Genomic DNA, 17,571 nt, shown 5'->3' with positions numbered 1-17,571 from the left:
AGATTATGGCTGATACTCTGTGAATGACCAGTACATCATGTGAAAGTAAAGAGGTGCTTGGGTTATCTGGCAGTATCCATAGGGTCAGACAAATGCCCTTGAAAGCTGAAAGATGAGAAAGAAGGCATCAGTCAGTCAGCATACATTTATTAAGCACCTGCTGTATGCTAGGCGCTGTTTTAAGTGCTGCAGATCCAATGGTGAGTAAGGCAGAAATTCCTCTCCTCTTACTTGATAGAAGTAGGAGTGAGACAATAAAGACATAAGTAAATAGTTCAAGGTGCTATTACACAATATAGTGAATTGGCTAGATCGTAAACTGCACCATTTCCTAGTTGTATGGATCTTCGGTAAGTTACTTGACCTCTCTGTGTCTTAGTTCCACATCTGTAAATGGGGATTAATGGTTCTACCTGCCCAGCACTGTTGTTATGAGGATATAAGTAGTTAATATAGGTAAAGTGTTTAGATCAGTGCCTAGCACATAGAAGTGCTGTATGTAAGTGTTATTATTATCAGGCACTATTAAGTACTAGATGACAGAGGAGATAATAAAGCGGAAAATGCAGAGAAAAGAGAATGGTGCTGATGAGCATGATGGCAGGAGTGAGATAAGGCACAGGAGGGCTGGTGACATCAGAGAAGAGCCAGAGGTTCTGGGGAAAGGGAAGACAGCAACCACCTGCACCCTCAGAAGGCTGTCAGTCTTCCGGGAAAAATCAAGTGACACTACAGAAAGTACACCCTCATGGCCTGTTTAATGATGAACACAGGGCTGAGAACATGAGAATCTATTTTGCGATTTGGATTCTAATAATTTTTAATCATTTAAAGGCGAAAGGCAAAAGCAAAAGAGGCAGAAACATAGTATCCAAGAGCTCAGGCTCTAGAATCAGACGGGCACAAGATCAAATCCAGCCCTGCCATTTACTATTATCTGACCTGGGACAAAGTTACTTAACCTTGTTGATGACCAGTTTCCTGTTTTGGAAAATGGAAATAATAATACCTACCTTATGGGTTTTTTTGAGTCTGAAATGAAATCACCTATGGTAACTGCTTAGTACAATGCCTGGAACATTATAGGGCACAGGTGCATGTTGTTGCTGTTGCTTACTGCTGTTATTATAAAAAGAGAGAATGTATACCTGTGCTTGACTTGGAAAGGGTGAACACAGTAAAATATTGACACATTTTTGCTTTAGTTGTTCTGTATGATATCAGGGTTTATAAAGGACAACTTTTGGATTTCTTTGCCAACTCTGAATCATCCGATGCTAAGGAGCAGTATCCTATGATGCACTCACCAAACCAGAGCATCTGCTGGTGTTCTACATGAGGAGTTATCAACAAAAAGATCTCCCAACACTCAATGAAAAGGCAAAATATTTTAATGATGAAATTCAGTGCTTGAGCTATATTTATTTTTAAATGATTATTTTGACATTTCGAGCTTGCAAAACAGCATTAGTGAAATGGGTATTGCTAGTGAAAATTAATTGGAAAATTGGTACTTAAAAATTTTGTGATTTTTTTTTTTTTTTTTTTTTAGCGAACTCCTTTCTGAGCACAATCTATTCCCGGAACAGTCCTATGGTGCCGATTCTAAAAAGTCTATTTCGATGATACCTGCTAATTTCTACCCTGGTAGTTTCCAATAAATCAAACTTCATGGATTAAAAGAGAATAAGAAATTGATGGAGATTTTCCTCTTATCCCCTCCAAAAAACATTTTGAGATTGAAGTACTTCAACTCTGACTTTGCAGAGTTGCCGCTTGTTGGTAAATTGCTTACAGAGCACAAATTAAGGCATGAATGTCAATTTTTTTTTAATGACATGTTCTATCTTCTTGTACTGGAATAATAGTGTATTCTTTTCCTAGGTAGTTGTTTTTATAAAATACATTGGAATAGATCTTTACTTTTACTCCTTTTATTCTCTCTGTGTTATTAAAATAAAATACTCATTAATTTGAAATCATGGAAAGAAGGCTCACCTATTCATTATGGGGAAAAATTTAAATGTGCAGCTTTATCACTTCAAATGCATCGCTCTCTATATTACAAATGAAAACCTAACTAGGTATAAAATGCTTTAAAAATTCCTATTCGAGGCAGCCATGTATTACATTGTAGTGTACCACGAACAAAACACAACTTGAACATAGGAAAATGAATTCCAGATTCAGAAGTTGAAAACACATCTAAGAATTCATAATTTTATGAGGCTTTGGCTTATAACTGTTACTGTTTTATACTGGCTGCCCCTTTCCTCTTAGGTAAGTTCAAGAAAATTTATGAGGGCAGAAATTATTTTGAAGTTTATATTCTTTAGGCAGTTTGGTATTTAGTGTCAGAACACCTACAACTTTCAGAATAGTGGAGAATAAATTAATGATGTTCAGCAATATGGAAAAGTCCTCTATATTTTTCCTTTAGAACTCATTAGTTTATTTAGTACTTTGGTGTTAATCTATTATATTTTAGAGACCAAGAACAACTGAATATGTAAAATAAAATCTTGCTATTATATTTGAAGACATTTCCTTTGGTTTATCTTTTTTTCCTTCCGTCCTTTTTTGGGAAAGCCTACCTCTTTGTAGTTCAAGAGAGGTTTCTAATTCACCTTGACAGGCAGCTATATATTATGAAATGCAGTGTTTCCCAAGTCAAATCATTGGCGTAGCAAGCTAGCCCTTACCAGTTTAGTAGAAAGATTCCCCTCCGGGGACCCTCTGGCTGTCATATATCTCTTTTCCAAAGTAAGTGGGTCTTTCTCCTTAAGGAGAACTCACTGGCATGAGGTTGCTGGCTTCAATATGTGCGGCTTCTGGTCTGAATCCCCCACACTGAGTTCTTGTGTTCTTTTCCTCCAAAGGTCACGTCCGACACAGTGTCCCCACTGTGCTGGGTCAGCGGGAACACAGGATGACCATTTTCCTTAATCATTATTTGTCTAAATGTAGAGAAAATAATATCACTGTTGATTTCACCCTCGGGTGTCTCCTACAAACTATGCTGTTGTACGTCCGGAGTAATTGTTTTCACGCCTTGGGCATGTGTGAGAGGTAAAAATGGATTCCCTGCTTTTCAATTTGGGCAGGACACTATTGAATAATGAGCGTGACACAGAGAGTGGCTGATAAAATCTCCTTATTGCTCCCGGTAGTCACACTGAGACTATTTCAAACATGTACAAGATCAAGCATCCATTAGACCTTTTTTGTTTTCTGTAACTTTTGTGGGTTTCCATAGAACTCCAGAAGTGTTGTGCCCTCTTTTAAAAATTAAATTAACTAAAAAGGGAAAGAAAAAGAGCCTGCATTTTCCCGGGTTTCCCCAGAGGCTTTTTATCTGTTTAACCAGGGATTTTTCACATATTGACATAAGCATTCATTTGCTAATTTCTTGGACATTAAACTGCATGGAGCCTTCCCCAGAATCTTGAATGAAGCTGAGCTACTTGGGTCTGTAGGACTGCTCAAGTCTCGCATCCTTCCCTGCACACATATGGTTTTCCTCCTCTAGCTCCTTGGATAAAAGTCAGTGCTGATCGCCTTAAGGAAAGAATGAGTTAAATGGACCAATATTCTAGGCCTGATCTAAAAACCCGGCCTTTTCAGAGGCCCCTTAGCACCTGCAGCAGCAAGGTCATTTGCACATACATAAATAAATAAATTAACAATGAATAAATAATTTAATCCCGGCCACACAATGCCACCTTACAGATTTGATCTTTTGCTGCTCCCAGTGAATTTGTCGATTTCTAATTCTTTTTGATAAAGTCCTCAGATACTTGCTGTCAGGCTCATTTTCTTATTGTTTTTGCGTGGTTAGTTCTGTATGACCTGAGGTGGCCCTTAAAATCCACATCTCTCAGGAAGACTCCGAAAGCCCTTCTTTTTAGCATTCCCTCTAAAAAAGGATGGAAAGTGCCTGCCGTTTCTCCATACAAAAGTCTGGAAGGGTTTTCATCACTAACCTCCTGAAACAGCCCTTCGTTCACTCAAGCGCAAAAATACCTCATTAAGGGGTACCAGGGGTACTATGTTTTCGTGGCCTCTTTATCCAGTGCACTTGGGTGTGCCTGTGTCAAGTCTCCCCGATCCTAGAGGAGCTGGGCCACCTCCCCTTTAACCCTGCTAGGTGGCCGTCAGGGACAGCACTAGGCCCTGGCGACTGCCCACCCACACCGTGGCCTCAGGCTGTTTGTTCCACGGCCTTTCAGAAGAGACGCTGGCTTTCAAGGCGGGGGTGTTGGGTTGCGTTGCTTTTTTCTTTTCTTTTCTTTCTAAGCTGGCTAGGAGGTTGCTGCCAGGTCCTCATTTTCAGGCTGCACATTCAGTTTAGGCTGTGGGCCCAGCGCCAAGAGTCCCCTCTAAGTCTCATGTCTCTGTGCTCCGCACATCTGGGCTGGGTCTTAACCTGGTGCTGCCGAGGCCTCCTCACACTGTATCACCACTGCCCCCTCACTGGTCATTCCCTCCCCTGCCCAGGCGTCAACTCTTGGAATGGAGGGGTGGAGGGGAGTAAGACCCTGTGTTGGCTGAATATAATAGCCTTTATTTAATGGGAACCAAATTGCTTGCTCTTGTTTTTATTGAAAATACAGAGACTTTGTTTAGATTGATTGTTCGGTATCCGTCAACAGTTTTCCCTGATTTCTGACTGTCAAGTCTTTTGGATTTTCAAGAAGATTGTATTTGTTTTCTCCTTCCTTCTTCTGGACCATCAAATAAAACGTTGCTATATTATGGGAAGTCTTACAATTGTTACTTTTTAGTAACAGTGAGTACTTAAGGGAGATGTTAATGAAAATTGTAGTACCATATGAAAGTTTGAAAAAGTAGGCTCTGCTACCAACATGGAAATCTACTACACAATTAAGTTTTAAAATCTCATTATGTATTTCCTTTTATGTGATAAAATTTTAGGAGTGGATTTTCATATATTTTGGTGCATTTCATCAGTTTTCCAGAAGGACAAATTACCTAGGCTCAACTATCAAAGCCCTCCAAGTATTTGGTTCCATCATATGAATCCTAAAAAGGCAAATAGTCTTGGCCCCAAATGAAGTCAAGACACCTTGTCAATGAAACCCCTTAGCTCAGAAAGCTCTGGAAGATCATGCTGATGTGTGTAATGCACAGGAAGGTGAAATCTCTGACCACAGCGATATTACGTGTGTCAACATTCCAGCTCAAGCAAACCTTCAGGCAGCAGGCACCAAAAGTCATGAATTTACATCAGACTGTGTCATCTCTGAACCATTTTTTAAAAACCTTCATCCTCCAAAAGATCCATCAGTTTGGGATGTTAATGGCAAAGAGAAACTATAACTTCAAATGCTTGTATTACCAGTTTGTGTCTAATAATTATTGTTCTCTCACAGTTATGCTGGGCACTCTATGACACATTGGGGACACTGGGACCGTCAAAATTTTATGTTACTAAAGAAGGAGAAAGGGTTTTTGAAATGATTGTGCCTTTCTTTTCAGGAGAGAGTTACCCAGTCTTTTTGATGAGAAATCTTTATTGGATGTTTCTGAACTTGTGAAGAGCCATTTATGAAAAACCGGAAGAGTCTACACTCCCAGACGACTACAGCAAACAGAGACCCCCAGAAATGGTAAAACTGCTACCAACACGTCACACGCTAAGTCATAACTGCATTCTAGCTTTTCCATATTTTGGAAGTTATAAAATATTTCAAATTTACAGAAAAATGTAGAGAGTGATTCAGCAAACATTTGTTTACCTACTACCCAGATTCAACAGATGTTAGTATTTTGCCATATTTGCTTTAGCTCTTTTCGTCAAAAAAAATTTGCAGATGCAACCGAAGCCCTCTTAGTCTCCCTCCCTGATCACATTCCCTTCTGAGCCTTCCCAAGATAACTCAAGATAACTGTAGGTTTTCGGAAACTTTTACTTCCATTCTCTTTGTCTCCATAATTTACCTGCTAGAATGAAAGTATAATCCCGATTTTGTAAATATATTCTACACACACACGCATACACACGCAGAGCGGAGAGTGAAGACTGTACATGAAAAGGTTAACAGTTGATTTTTATAAAATTTGGGATTTTTCTTTTTTATACTTTTATGTATTTTCACATGTTCTCATTGATCATACATTTAAGTAAGGATAAAGTAATAATTAGGTAATAAATATGTAATGATTAAAATGTTATGAAATAATAACATCTTTTACTATTTGCAAAAATAAGAGCATTACATTGTATGGAAAAGTATGCCAAGTCTCTTCCTAACTCCTAAGACTGTGGGAAGCCTTCCTGTAGCTACTCTTAACTTCATGGTCGCTTCCTCAACCAGAAGGCATAAATCGGAGAGAAAACAATCAGGCATAGATATAAACCAACAAATGGATATCAAACGAGTTCCTAGGAGATGAGCATTATTAGCTTGAGATTCTATAAACCTGTTATATTGGCAAATAGGATGAGTAGCTAAACCTGCGTCTGATGATAAAGAGCACCATCCAGACATATTTAAGTGTAGGGCTGGGAGCAGATGAGAAATTCTCGGAAAAATGTTAAGGAACTAGAACTGGAAGATACAGATAAGAGAAATGCCAAGATCTTGTATCTTCAATGACAGTTTATCACTGAAGTCTGTTGTAAGCGCATGGAGAGGGCAGTCTTTGATGAATGTAAATACACTTGATAAAGTGGATGGCTGTTTCATTGAAGCTGCGGAGGAGGCCTGTCCAACAGAGCTGCTGGCCTGATGTCACCTGTGTGTGGAGTTAGAAAGGGCACCCCCACCTCCTGGGTGGATGCAGCCCCAAGTCAGGACACAGCACTTAGGGTGCAGGCTGGTGTTCAGCCACCACACAACCCTTTTTCCTGGTGCCTTTTTTGCAGTGCCAATGTGTACAACTGTGTACAGCTATCCTGAAGTCCAGCCTCTTATACGCTCCTTCAGTATCATTCCCTCTTTTCTCTGGTTCTTTGGAAATGGCCCCAGGTGCCCTGGCTTCTTACATTGGAATACAGATCTGAGACTTGGGTATGAGCTCTGGGGAAAGCAGATTGGACTTTTCTCACAACATAGCTTTGGGTCTACTGTTTACACTGATCACACTTGGTGAAAGGAAATTCTTCAAGTTCAGTCTGGCTCACTCAAACTCTGCTTTAGTGGTGAGGGTGGAATCGTCTGCTTGTCATAAGTATTTATTCACTGTGTTGCATCATCTTTGTCTATATCTCCCTCAGAATCCCTTGAAAACGGGTGGTCTAAAGCAGGATTAGGGTACTCTTATTTCTCATATCATTCCTTAGTCATACCCCAACACCTCAACATTTGTCATAGTCAGTGAACACCCATTTAGACAAAACTTACATCAAGACCTTTTAAATCAACAGAAGGAATATCTCATCCACTTGTATAGTAAACAATAAAATGTCCCTGGCCTTGTGCGGAAGAGTAAAAGGCAATGTCCTGACTCATCCCTGTGGTAGACCAAGGGGAGCGTGATGAGGAAAGATCTGAGCTCCTTCTAGAGGCCAGTGACTTCATTTGAACTTACAGGTCCTTTTCTGAATCTCATTTCCATAGTGCCAAGGGAAGGGTAAGCGTGTCCTTCAGCGAAAATCGTGCCTGACTAGTAGAGGATCACTCTGTATAGTCATGCATCACTTAACAATGGGGATTTGCTCTGAGAAATGCGACAGGCAATTTCGTAGTTGTGCGAACATCATAGAGTGTACTTACACAAACCTAGATGGTATAGCCTCTACACACCTAGGCTCTATGGTACTAATCTTATGGGACCACCGTCGTCTATGTGGTCCGTCATTGACCATTGACTGAAACGTTGTTAAGCGGCACATGACTGTGTGGGCTTCTTACCTATGTATAGGGTAATCAACAGTGAGGGAATGAATGACTGGGATAACCATTGGGTTTGTTATTCAACTGCTGGTTGGTATAGTGGGTCGTAAGAACTTTTAGCACATGAGAAGAGCCTGGCAGAGGCCATCTTTATCAGTATTTTATCAGTTACTGAGCTATATGATCGGAGGAGAGAACTCTCTACCTGGTAAGTGTGGGACTTATTAAACTTGTAAGTGTAAGGGCTGCTGTTTCTTCTTGTGAATTTTCTACTTGTTTTATTACGTCCTTGTATATGTTGCTATTAAGTGAATTTCTATCACCAAGGGACTTTTTGTGTTGTTGTTCTATGACTCCTCAAGATAACTATAATTTGAGGTTTCTGGTGAATTTTAATATTATATGTAAATAAAAATTGGAATCTAGTTCTGAGTTTCCTCTTATTACAGTTGAATTAAGTTAGTATTTAGAAAACAACCAAAGCATCCTCTATTCTTTTCTTTTTTCATCCAAAAGTTATTTAATATAATTAAAAATCTTAATTTCTAAACACTATCAGACAGTAGAAAAAGAATTAGAAGATTTAGATGAAATGAACTTCAGACGCCTCATGGCGGAAAATATGTACATCCTTTAAAGAGGTAAGAAGCCTTATTGTCTACAGAGGTTTTTAAGGTCCTGCTGTTGCACTGACCTTCTTTCCTCTAGTTTCACTTCCTTTCTAAATGTGCACTATTATCCAAGAATAAATTATGATCTAGTTTTGGAGAAAAGTTGATAATCTTTTAAAGAAAGTGAAATTGTCATAATTCGTAATTAAGCATAATTCATGCATGCATTCATTTGATGGCGTTTATTGAAAGCATCCACTTTATTTTTTCCAGTTTTCTTGAGATTTAATTGACATACATGACTGTGTAAGTTTAAGGTGTACAGCATGATGGTTTGCTTACATGTATTGTGAAGTGATCACCGCAGTAAGTTTAGTTAGCATCTGTCATCTCACATAGATGAAGTAGAAAGAAAAAGCAGAAAAAGAAAAAAATTCTTTTTCCTGGTGGTGAGAATTCTTAGGATTTACTCTCTTAACAACTTTCCTGTCTATCTTAGAGCAGTGTGAACTCTAGTCATCATGCTGTACACTACATCCCTACTACTTATTTATCTTACAACTGGAAGTTTGTAGCTTTTGACCTCCTTCCTCCAATCCCCCCTCCCCCACCCTCTGCCTCTGGTAACCACAAATCTAATCTCTTTTTTTATAAGTTTGGTGTTTTTTTTAGATTTCAAATATAAGTGAGATCATGCAGTATTTGTCTTTCTCTATCTAACTTATTTCACTTAGCATAATGCCCTCAAGGTCCATCCATGTTGTCACAAACGGCAGGATTTCCTCATTTTTTATGGCTGAATAATATTCCGTTGTGTGTGTGTGTATATACACACACACACGCACGCCAATAACATTCCATTGTATTTGTATATATACATCTATCTGTCTGTCTGTCTATCTATCTATCTATCTATCTATCTATCTATCTATCTGTCTATACCACAACTTCTTTATCCATTCCTCCATCAACGGACACTTAGGTTGTTTCCATGTCTTGGCTATTGTAAATAATGCTTCAGTGAACATGGGGGTGCAGATATCTTTTCAAGTTAGTGTTTTTGTTTCCTTTAGCTATATTCCCAGAAGTGGAATGATGGATCATATGGAGTTCAATTTTTAATTTTTTGAGGAACCTCCGTACTGTTTTCCATAGTGGCTGCACCAATTTACAATTCCACCAACAGTGCACAAGGGTTCTCTTATCTCCATGTCCTTGCTAGCATTTATCTCTTGTCTTTTTGATGATGGCCATCCTAACAAGCAAGAGGTGATATCTCATCATGGTTTTGATTTGCATTTCCCTAATCACTAGTGATGTTCAGCATCTTTTCCTGTACCTGTTGACCGTTTGTATATCTTCTTTAGAAAAATGTCTATTCAGGTCTTTTGCCCATTTTTTAATTGAATTATTTGTTTTTTTGCAATTGAGTTGTATGAGTTCTTTATATATTTTGGATATTAACCCCATATCAGATATATGGTTTGCAAATATTTTTTCCCATTCCGTAGATTGTTTTTTCACTTTGTTGATTGTTTCTTTTGCTGTGCAGAAGCTTTTTAGTTTCATGTAGTCCCACTTGTTTATTTTTAACTTTTTTGCTTGTACTTTAGGTGTCAGATCCAAAAAATCATTACGAAGACCCATGTCAAGGAGCTTTATTCCTATGTTTTCTTCTAGGAATTTCATGGTTTCAGGTCTTACTCCATTTAGAGTTAATTTTTGTGAGTGATATAAGATAGGGGTCCAGTTTTGTTCTTTTACATGTGAATATCCAATTTTCCCAGCACCATTTGTTGAAGAGACTGTCTTTTCTCCATTGAGTATTCTTGGCTCCCTTGCCAAATATTAGTTGACCGTATAGAAAACATCCACTTTATTATAAGCAATTTGCTTTTCTGTAAGCCCTTGAAATGGTGTCAAGTCATAGAAAACCCAGTGGCATAAAACTGAGCTAGCAGTATATTTCTAACATTTATTTATCCTAGTTCCTTTCAAAATTGGATCTTTCATCCTTCTAATACAATTACAACTCAGAATATTTTACTTAAAAGATTTGATATTCATACCAAAACAACACGAGGAGAGATCCGCACTCTTTGGGAAACACTGATCAAAAACCAAGACAAGACTCTGAACTTCATGGAGTTTTAAGACATTTGGGCCACTCACTAAAATCTGCCCATTTTCCCAATGCCAAAATTAGGCCTCTGTAAGAGGTGACAACTACTTCAAGATGTGTTCTAAGATGCGCAGCTGTGATTCAGACATATTTGTCGATAGAATACGAGCAAAGGTAAGACATCACATCCCACCCTGGCCTGGCGAGCCGTGTGATGGCCTGTCTAGGCCTCTGTGGACTTATCTAGGGCTTCACAGCTTAGTTTGCTGTCAGGCCTCAGAATGAGAGCTGTTGATGGCTTGTTAATGCTAAACATTGATTCCGGTCTCCCAGGCTAAGGCTCAAAGGACAATGTGGCAAGTAGTACCATTGTCACTTGTTGTGATTTCTCCCGAATAGGAAATACTCTTCTGTTCATATTTGTCACACCACTCCTGTCCTCACAGGGAATGACTTCTTATCTACCCTAAAACTCACTACATAGTTCGTGGTTCCCCTCACTCTTTCCAATGAATAAGGGCTATATTTTATATATTCTTTCACTATTCTGTCGTTTACAACCCATTTTTTTACACTATTTAAGCTGTTCCCCAAAGAGAATTTCACTGAATATTTTAAAAACATGTTTAGAAAATTTAAGCACAATAGTTTATAAGCCAGCTGCCTAGTGGCTTCATTTTGACACATGAGAAAGGTGGTTAAGGGTCCAGAGCAGTGATGGGGTCTTGGGCACCCAGGGACACATTGGGTTGTGAGGGTAATAACAGTCTGCGAGTTGGGCTTGTAGGTCTGGATTAAGTGTTAGTTTCTATCGGTTCTTTATTATGATTTGGCCATTTTCATCTCTCATTAGAAGACATTTTATTATTTTTTTGATTCTTTTCCTCATTGTTTGAGTTTCTCATTGGTGCTGTTTGTTTTATACTTAACGCAACCTTGTCTTTTGGAGGGGGAGGGCGGCTGGGAATAGCTGCCTTAAAAACCTCATGAGCTCCCCCTGCTGTTCTGAAGCTGACAATACAAGCCGCATTCACTTTTAATTCCCAGAAGCACACTAGTAAAAAAGTGAATCCCTTGTAAGTTTGCTTGATCTAAGAGGCAGATTAATACTTGTTAATTTTCTCCCTGAAGTTTAAAAAATCAGAAAGGAAAGGAAGCTCTCTTTAGCATTTTATCTTGGCTGTCACTTAAACTTGCACAAGGGGGCTGTACCACTCATTTGACCTAAGAAGATGGTCTATACCACTTTTGAAAAACTGCCAATGAAGAATGAAGAAATATAAAGTTACATCAGATCTGAAATGGACTGACTAAAACCTGGAAGATGGGTTTTTAGTCATTTCATTTTTGATCCGTAAAGGTTGGGAAAATATAATATGCTTTAAAAATTAGCCACTGATATAGTTTCTGTTGTATTTAATTTTTTCCCCAATACTTCTTGAAACTTTACATGTGGTTTTGATTTAAATTTATGCACCTTAATTTAGTGTGAATTTTCATGCTGAAGGTAATTAAATATCACACAGAAATCACATTTATTAATCAGTATTTTTCATAATTGTATAACTTAATAGGGTACCATACTATGTCACAAATTAGAAACATCAGAAGATATGTGTTCATCAGATTACAAATATATATATTGGAACACCTACAAGTCACTAGGCCCAGTGTAGATGCAGGGAAAGGACGGTGAGCAAAATAGAGCTTTCTGTCTTATGTAACATAGTCTATTAGGGTAGGCATTTATAAAATGAAACATTGAGATTTGTTGGGTATGATACCAAAAACATAGACAACAAAAGAAAAAAATAGATAAATTGGGTTTCATCAAAATTTAAAACTTTTGTGCCTGAAAAGACACTATCAACAGAGTGAAAAGACTAACCCAAGGAATGGAAGAAAATATTTGCAAGTCATATATCTGATAAAAGGTTAATATCCAGAATATATAAAGTACTTCTACAGCTCAACAACAAAAAAACAAACAATCCAATTTAAAAATGGGCAAAGACAAAAACCTCCCAAAAAATAAAAGTCTAGGACCAGATGGTTTCTCCGGAGAACTTTACCAAACATTATAAGAAGATTTAATACCTGTCCTTCTCAAACTATTCCAAAAAATAGAGGAATATGGAATACTTCCTAACACATTCTATGACGCCACCATCACCCTGATACCAAAGCCAGACAAGGACAACGCAAAGAAGGGAAACTACAGGCCAATATTGCTAATGAACATAGATGCAAAAATCCTCAACAAAATATTGGCAAACCAAATACAGCAATATGTTAAAAAGATCATACCAAGTGGGATTTATACCAGGGATGCAGGGATGGTTCAACATCCGCAAATCAATCAACGTGATACACCACATTAACAAAACAAGGGATAAATAGCACATGATCATCTCAATAGATGCAGAGAAGGCATTTGACAAGATCCAACATCGATTTATGATAAAAACTCCCAACAAAATGGGTATAGAAGGAAAGTACCTCATCATAATAAAGGTCGTATATGACAAACCCACAGCCAACATCATACTCAACAGGGAAAGACTGAAAGCCACTCCTCTGAGAACAGGAACAAGACAAGGTGCCCACTCTTGCCACTCTTATTCAACATAGTACTGGAGGTTTTGCCCAGAGCAATAGGCAAGAAAAAGGAAAAAAAGGAATCCAAATAGGCAACGAAGAAGTGAAACTCTCACTATTTGCAGATGACATGATTTTATATGTAGAAAACCCTAAAGAATCCATTGGAAAACTATTAGAAATAATCAACTACAGCAGTTGCAGAGTACAAAATCAACTTACAAAAATCAGGTGCATTTCTGGATGCTAATAATGAACTAACAGAAAGAGAACTCAAAAAGATAATCCCATTTACAATTGCAACAAAAAGAATAAAATATCTAGGAATAAATCTAACCAAGGAGGTGAAAGACCTATACAATGAAAACTATAAGATATTATTGAAAGAAATCAATGATGACATAAAGAAGTGGAAAGATATCCCATGCACATGGATTGGAAAAATAAACATAGTTAAAATGTCTATATTACCTAAAGCAATCTACAGATTCAATGGAATCTCAATCAGAATCCCAATGAAATTCTTCACGGAAATAAAACAAAGAATACTAAAATTCATATGGGGCAACAAAAGATCCTGAATAGCTAAAGCAATCCTGAGAAAAAAGAACAAAGCTGGAGGCATCACAATCCCTGTCTTCAAAACATACTACCAAGCAATACTAATCAAAACAGCATGGTACTGGTACAGAAACAGACACACAGATCAATGGAACAGAATTGAAAGTCCAGAAATAAAACCGCACCTCTACGGACAGCTCATCTTCAACAAATGAGCTAAGAACATGCAATGGAGAAAGGAAAGTCTCTTCAATAAATGGTACTGGGAAAACTGGACAGCCACATGCAAAAAAATCAAAGTAGACCATCTGCTATCGCCATTCACAAAAATTAACTCAAAATGGATCAAAGACCTGAAGGTGAGACCTAAAAATATAAAACTCCTAGAAGAAAATATAGTCAATACACTATTTGACATTGGTCATAAAGGAATCTTTTTGGATACCATCTCTACTCTGACAAAGGAAACTAAAGAAAAAATAAACAAGTGGGACTTCATCAGATTAAAGAGCTTCTACAAGGCAAATGAAATCAGTATCAAAATGAATAGACAGCCCACCAGCTGGGAGAAAATATTTGCAAATCATATATCTGACAAGGGGTTGATCTCCATAATATACAAAGAACTCACACAACTGAACAACAGAAAAAACAACCCAATCCAAAAATGGGCAGAGGCTATGAACAGATACTTTCCCAAGGAAGATATACGGATGGCCAGTAAGCACACGAAAAGATGTTCAACATCACTAATCATCAGGGAAATGCAAATCAAAACAACACTAAGATATCAGCTTACACCCATTAGAATGGCTATAATCACCAAGACAATAAACAACAAATGTTGGAGGGGTTGTGGAGAAATGGGAACCCTCATTCACTGCTGGTGGGAATGCAAACTGGTGCAGCCTCTATGGAAAACGGTATGGAGATTCCTCAAAAAATTAAAAATAGAAATACCCTATGATCCAGCTATCCCACTACTGGGTATCTACCCAACAAACCTGAAATCAACAATCCAAAGAGGCTTATGCACCCCTGTGTTCATTGCAGCATTATTCACTATAGCCAAGACATGGAAGCAACACAAGTGTCCCTTGACTGATGATTGGATCAAGAAGACGTGGTATATATACACAATGGAATACTGCTCAGCCATTAAAAAAGACAGAATCATCCCATTTGCAACAGCATGGATGGACCTGGAGGGTATTATGTTAAGCAAAATAAGCCAGAGAGAGAAAGACCAACACCACATGATTTCACTCACATATGGAATATAAACCAACACAAGGACAGAGGGAACTGTATGGTGGTTACCAGGGGCACGGGGCTGGGGGATGGGCACAAAGGGGGAAGGGAGGCATTTATATGGTGACTGACAAACAATAATGTACAACCAAAATTTCACAATGTTATAAACTATTAAGACATCAATGAAAAAAATAATGGGCAAAGAACTCGAATAGACATTTCTCCAAAGATATACAAATGGCCAATAAACACAGGAAAAGATGCTCAGCATCACCAATCATTAGGGAAATGCAAATCAAAACCACAGTGGGACACTACTTCACATCCATTAGGAGGGCTATTATAACAAAAAATAACAAGTATTGGTGAGAATGTGAGAAATTGGAAGCCTTGTGCATTGCTGGTGGGAATGTAAAATGATGTAGCTACTGTGGAAAATGGTACGTGATTCCTCACAAAATTAAAAATAGAATTACCACATGATCCTTTATATATACCCAAAAGAATTGAAAGCAGGGACTTAAACAGATATTTGTACACCCAAATTCATAGCAGTATTATTCACAATAGCCAGAAGGTGGAAGCAACCCAAGTGTCCATCGACAGACGAATAGATAAACAAAAGTAGTATATACATATAATGGAATATTATTCAGCCTTAAAAAGGAAGGAAGTTAGGGCACATGCTACAACATGAATGAACCTTGAAGACATTATGCCAAGTGAAATAAGCCGGTCACAAAAAGACAAATGTTGATTGATTCCACTTATATGAGATGCCTAGAATAGTGAAATTCAGAGAGACAGAAAGTAGAATGGTGGTTGCCAGGGGGTAGAGGGAGGGAGTAATGGGGAATTGTTGTGTAACCGGGTGCAGAGTTTCAGTAAGGGGAGATGAAAAAGTCCTGGAGACAGATGGTCAGTAAGTTGCACAGCAATGTAAATGTACTGAGTGGTACAATTACAACTCTAAAAGTGTAAATTTAAAAGGTAAACTTTATGTTATGTTTATTTTACCACAATTTAAAATAATTGTGATAAGTAACTCAAGGAAAAGAGCAACAGGTTTCTACCAGTGGACGTTTAGTGGGTAAGTGAGGGGAGTCTAATTTAGATAGGGGTCCCTGCAGGCATTGCTGAGACCTCACAATGAAAGAGTGACGAGTGACGTGGGGAAGGATGTTGGAAGGCCCCTTACTGAGAAGGACTTGAGCACTCGGAGGAACAGAGAGAAGGCCATGAGGATTGGCGCATAGAGATCCGTGGGGAGAACAGAAGGCAGTGAGGTTGGAGGGGGGTCAAGGGTCGGGAACACACAGAGTGTGATGAGGAGTTTGGATTTTACTGCAGCAATGAGAAGTTATTAAACTAATAAGTGGAGGAGGAAAATATGATCTAAATTCCACTAAAACAGGCCATGCAGACTGTTGTGTGGAAATAGATTTTGAGGAGCCAGAAGTGTAGCCGGGGAAACCAGTTAGGAAACTGGCAGTACTGCAGCTGAGAAATAGTGGCTTGGGCTGTGAGAGTGTCAAAGGACGTGGAGAAAAGTGGAAAGGTTTAGATTTCGGTGGTGGATTGTATGAACAGGTAAGAGAGAGAGGAAAGTGCCAAGGACGACTCCCTCGTTAAGTGGTATGTCATTGCCATCTTAGGCATAAATGGCAGCATGACTAAGTCTGATCTGAAAAATAGGATCTATTATTTCACCTCAGGAAAAATGAATTGCTAAGGTATTTTTAGTTCTTCAAAGAAGAATGCTCCAATGGAACAACAAAAGACCCTGAATAGCTAAAGGAATCCTGAGCAAAAAGAACAAAGCTGGAGGTATCACACTCCCTGATTTCAAAATATACTACAAATTGCTATATTAACCAAAACAGCATGGTACTGGCACAAAAACAGACACACAGATCAATGGAATAGAATCGAAAGCCCAGAAATAAACCCACACATCTATGGACAGCTAATCTTTGACAAAGGAGCCAAGAACATACAATGGAGAAAAGAAAGTCTCTTCAACAAATGGTGTTGGGAAAACTGGACAGCCATATGCAAAAAAATGAAAGTCGACCCTTACCTTACACCATACACAAAAATTAACTCCAAATGGATTAAAGACTTGAAGGTAAGACCTGAAACTATGAAACTTCTAGAAGAAAACATAGGCAGTACGCTCTTCGACATCGGTCTTAGCAACATATTTTCAAGCACCATGTCTGACCGGGCAAGAGAAACAATAGAAAAAATAAACAAATGGGACTACATCAAACTAAAAAGCTTCTGCACAGCAAAGGAAACCATCAACAAAACGAAAAGACAACCTAACAATTGGGAGAAGATATTTGCAAACCATACATCTGATAAGGGCTTAATCTCCAAAATATATAAAGAACTCATGCATCTCAACAACAAAAAAACTACCAACCCAATTAAAAAATGGGCAAAAGACCTGAACAGACGTTTCTTGAAAGAAGATATACAGATGGCCAACAGACACATGAAAAGATGTTCAAAATCATTAACTATCAGGGAAATGCAAATCAAAACTGCAATGAGATATCAC

The 17,571-nt window shown here is 38.3% G+C and overlaps 1 long non-coding RNA gene across 1 annotated transcript in view; it reads left to right on the top strand.

The window, feature by feature from the left end:
• LOC147913330 (uncharacterized) overlaps positions 1–6,078 on the top strand; it is a 36,620-nt gene extending 30,542 nt beyond the window's left edge. The window contains exon 3 of the long non-coding RNA XR_015548872.1: positions 5,500–6,078. This is a non-coding gene — a long non-coding RNA (uncharacterized LOC147913330). The remainder of the gene's footprint in view (positions 1–5,499) is intronic.
• Positions 6,079–17,571: the final 11,493 nt, after the last annotated feature.

The sequence above is a fragment of the Ceratotherium simum genome, chromosome 28, assembly GCF_057802395.1.
Source record: "Ceratotherium simum simum isolate JZ-2026a chromosome 28, ASM5780239v1, whole genome shotgun sequence".
NCBI classification, from domain to species: Eukaryota; Metazoa; Chordata; class Mammalia; order Perissodactyla; family Rhinocerotidae; genus Ceratotherium; species Ceratotherium simum.
This window is presented reverse-complemented; position numbering and strand designations above follow the sequence as displayed.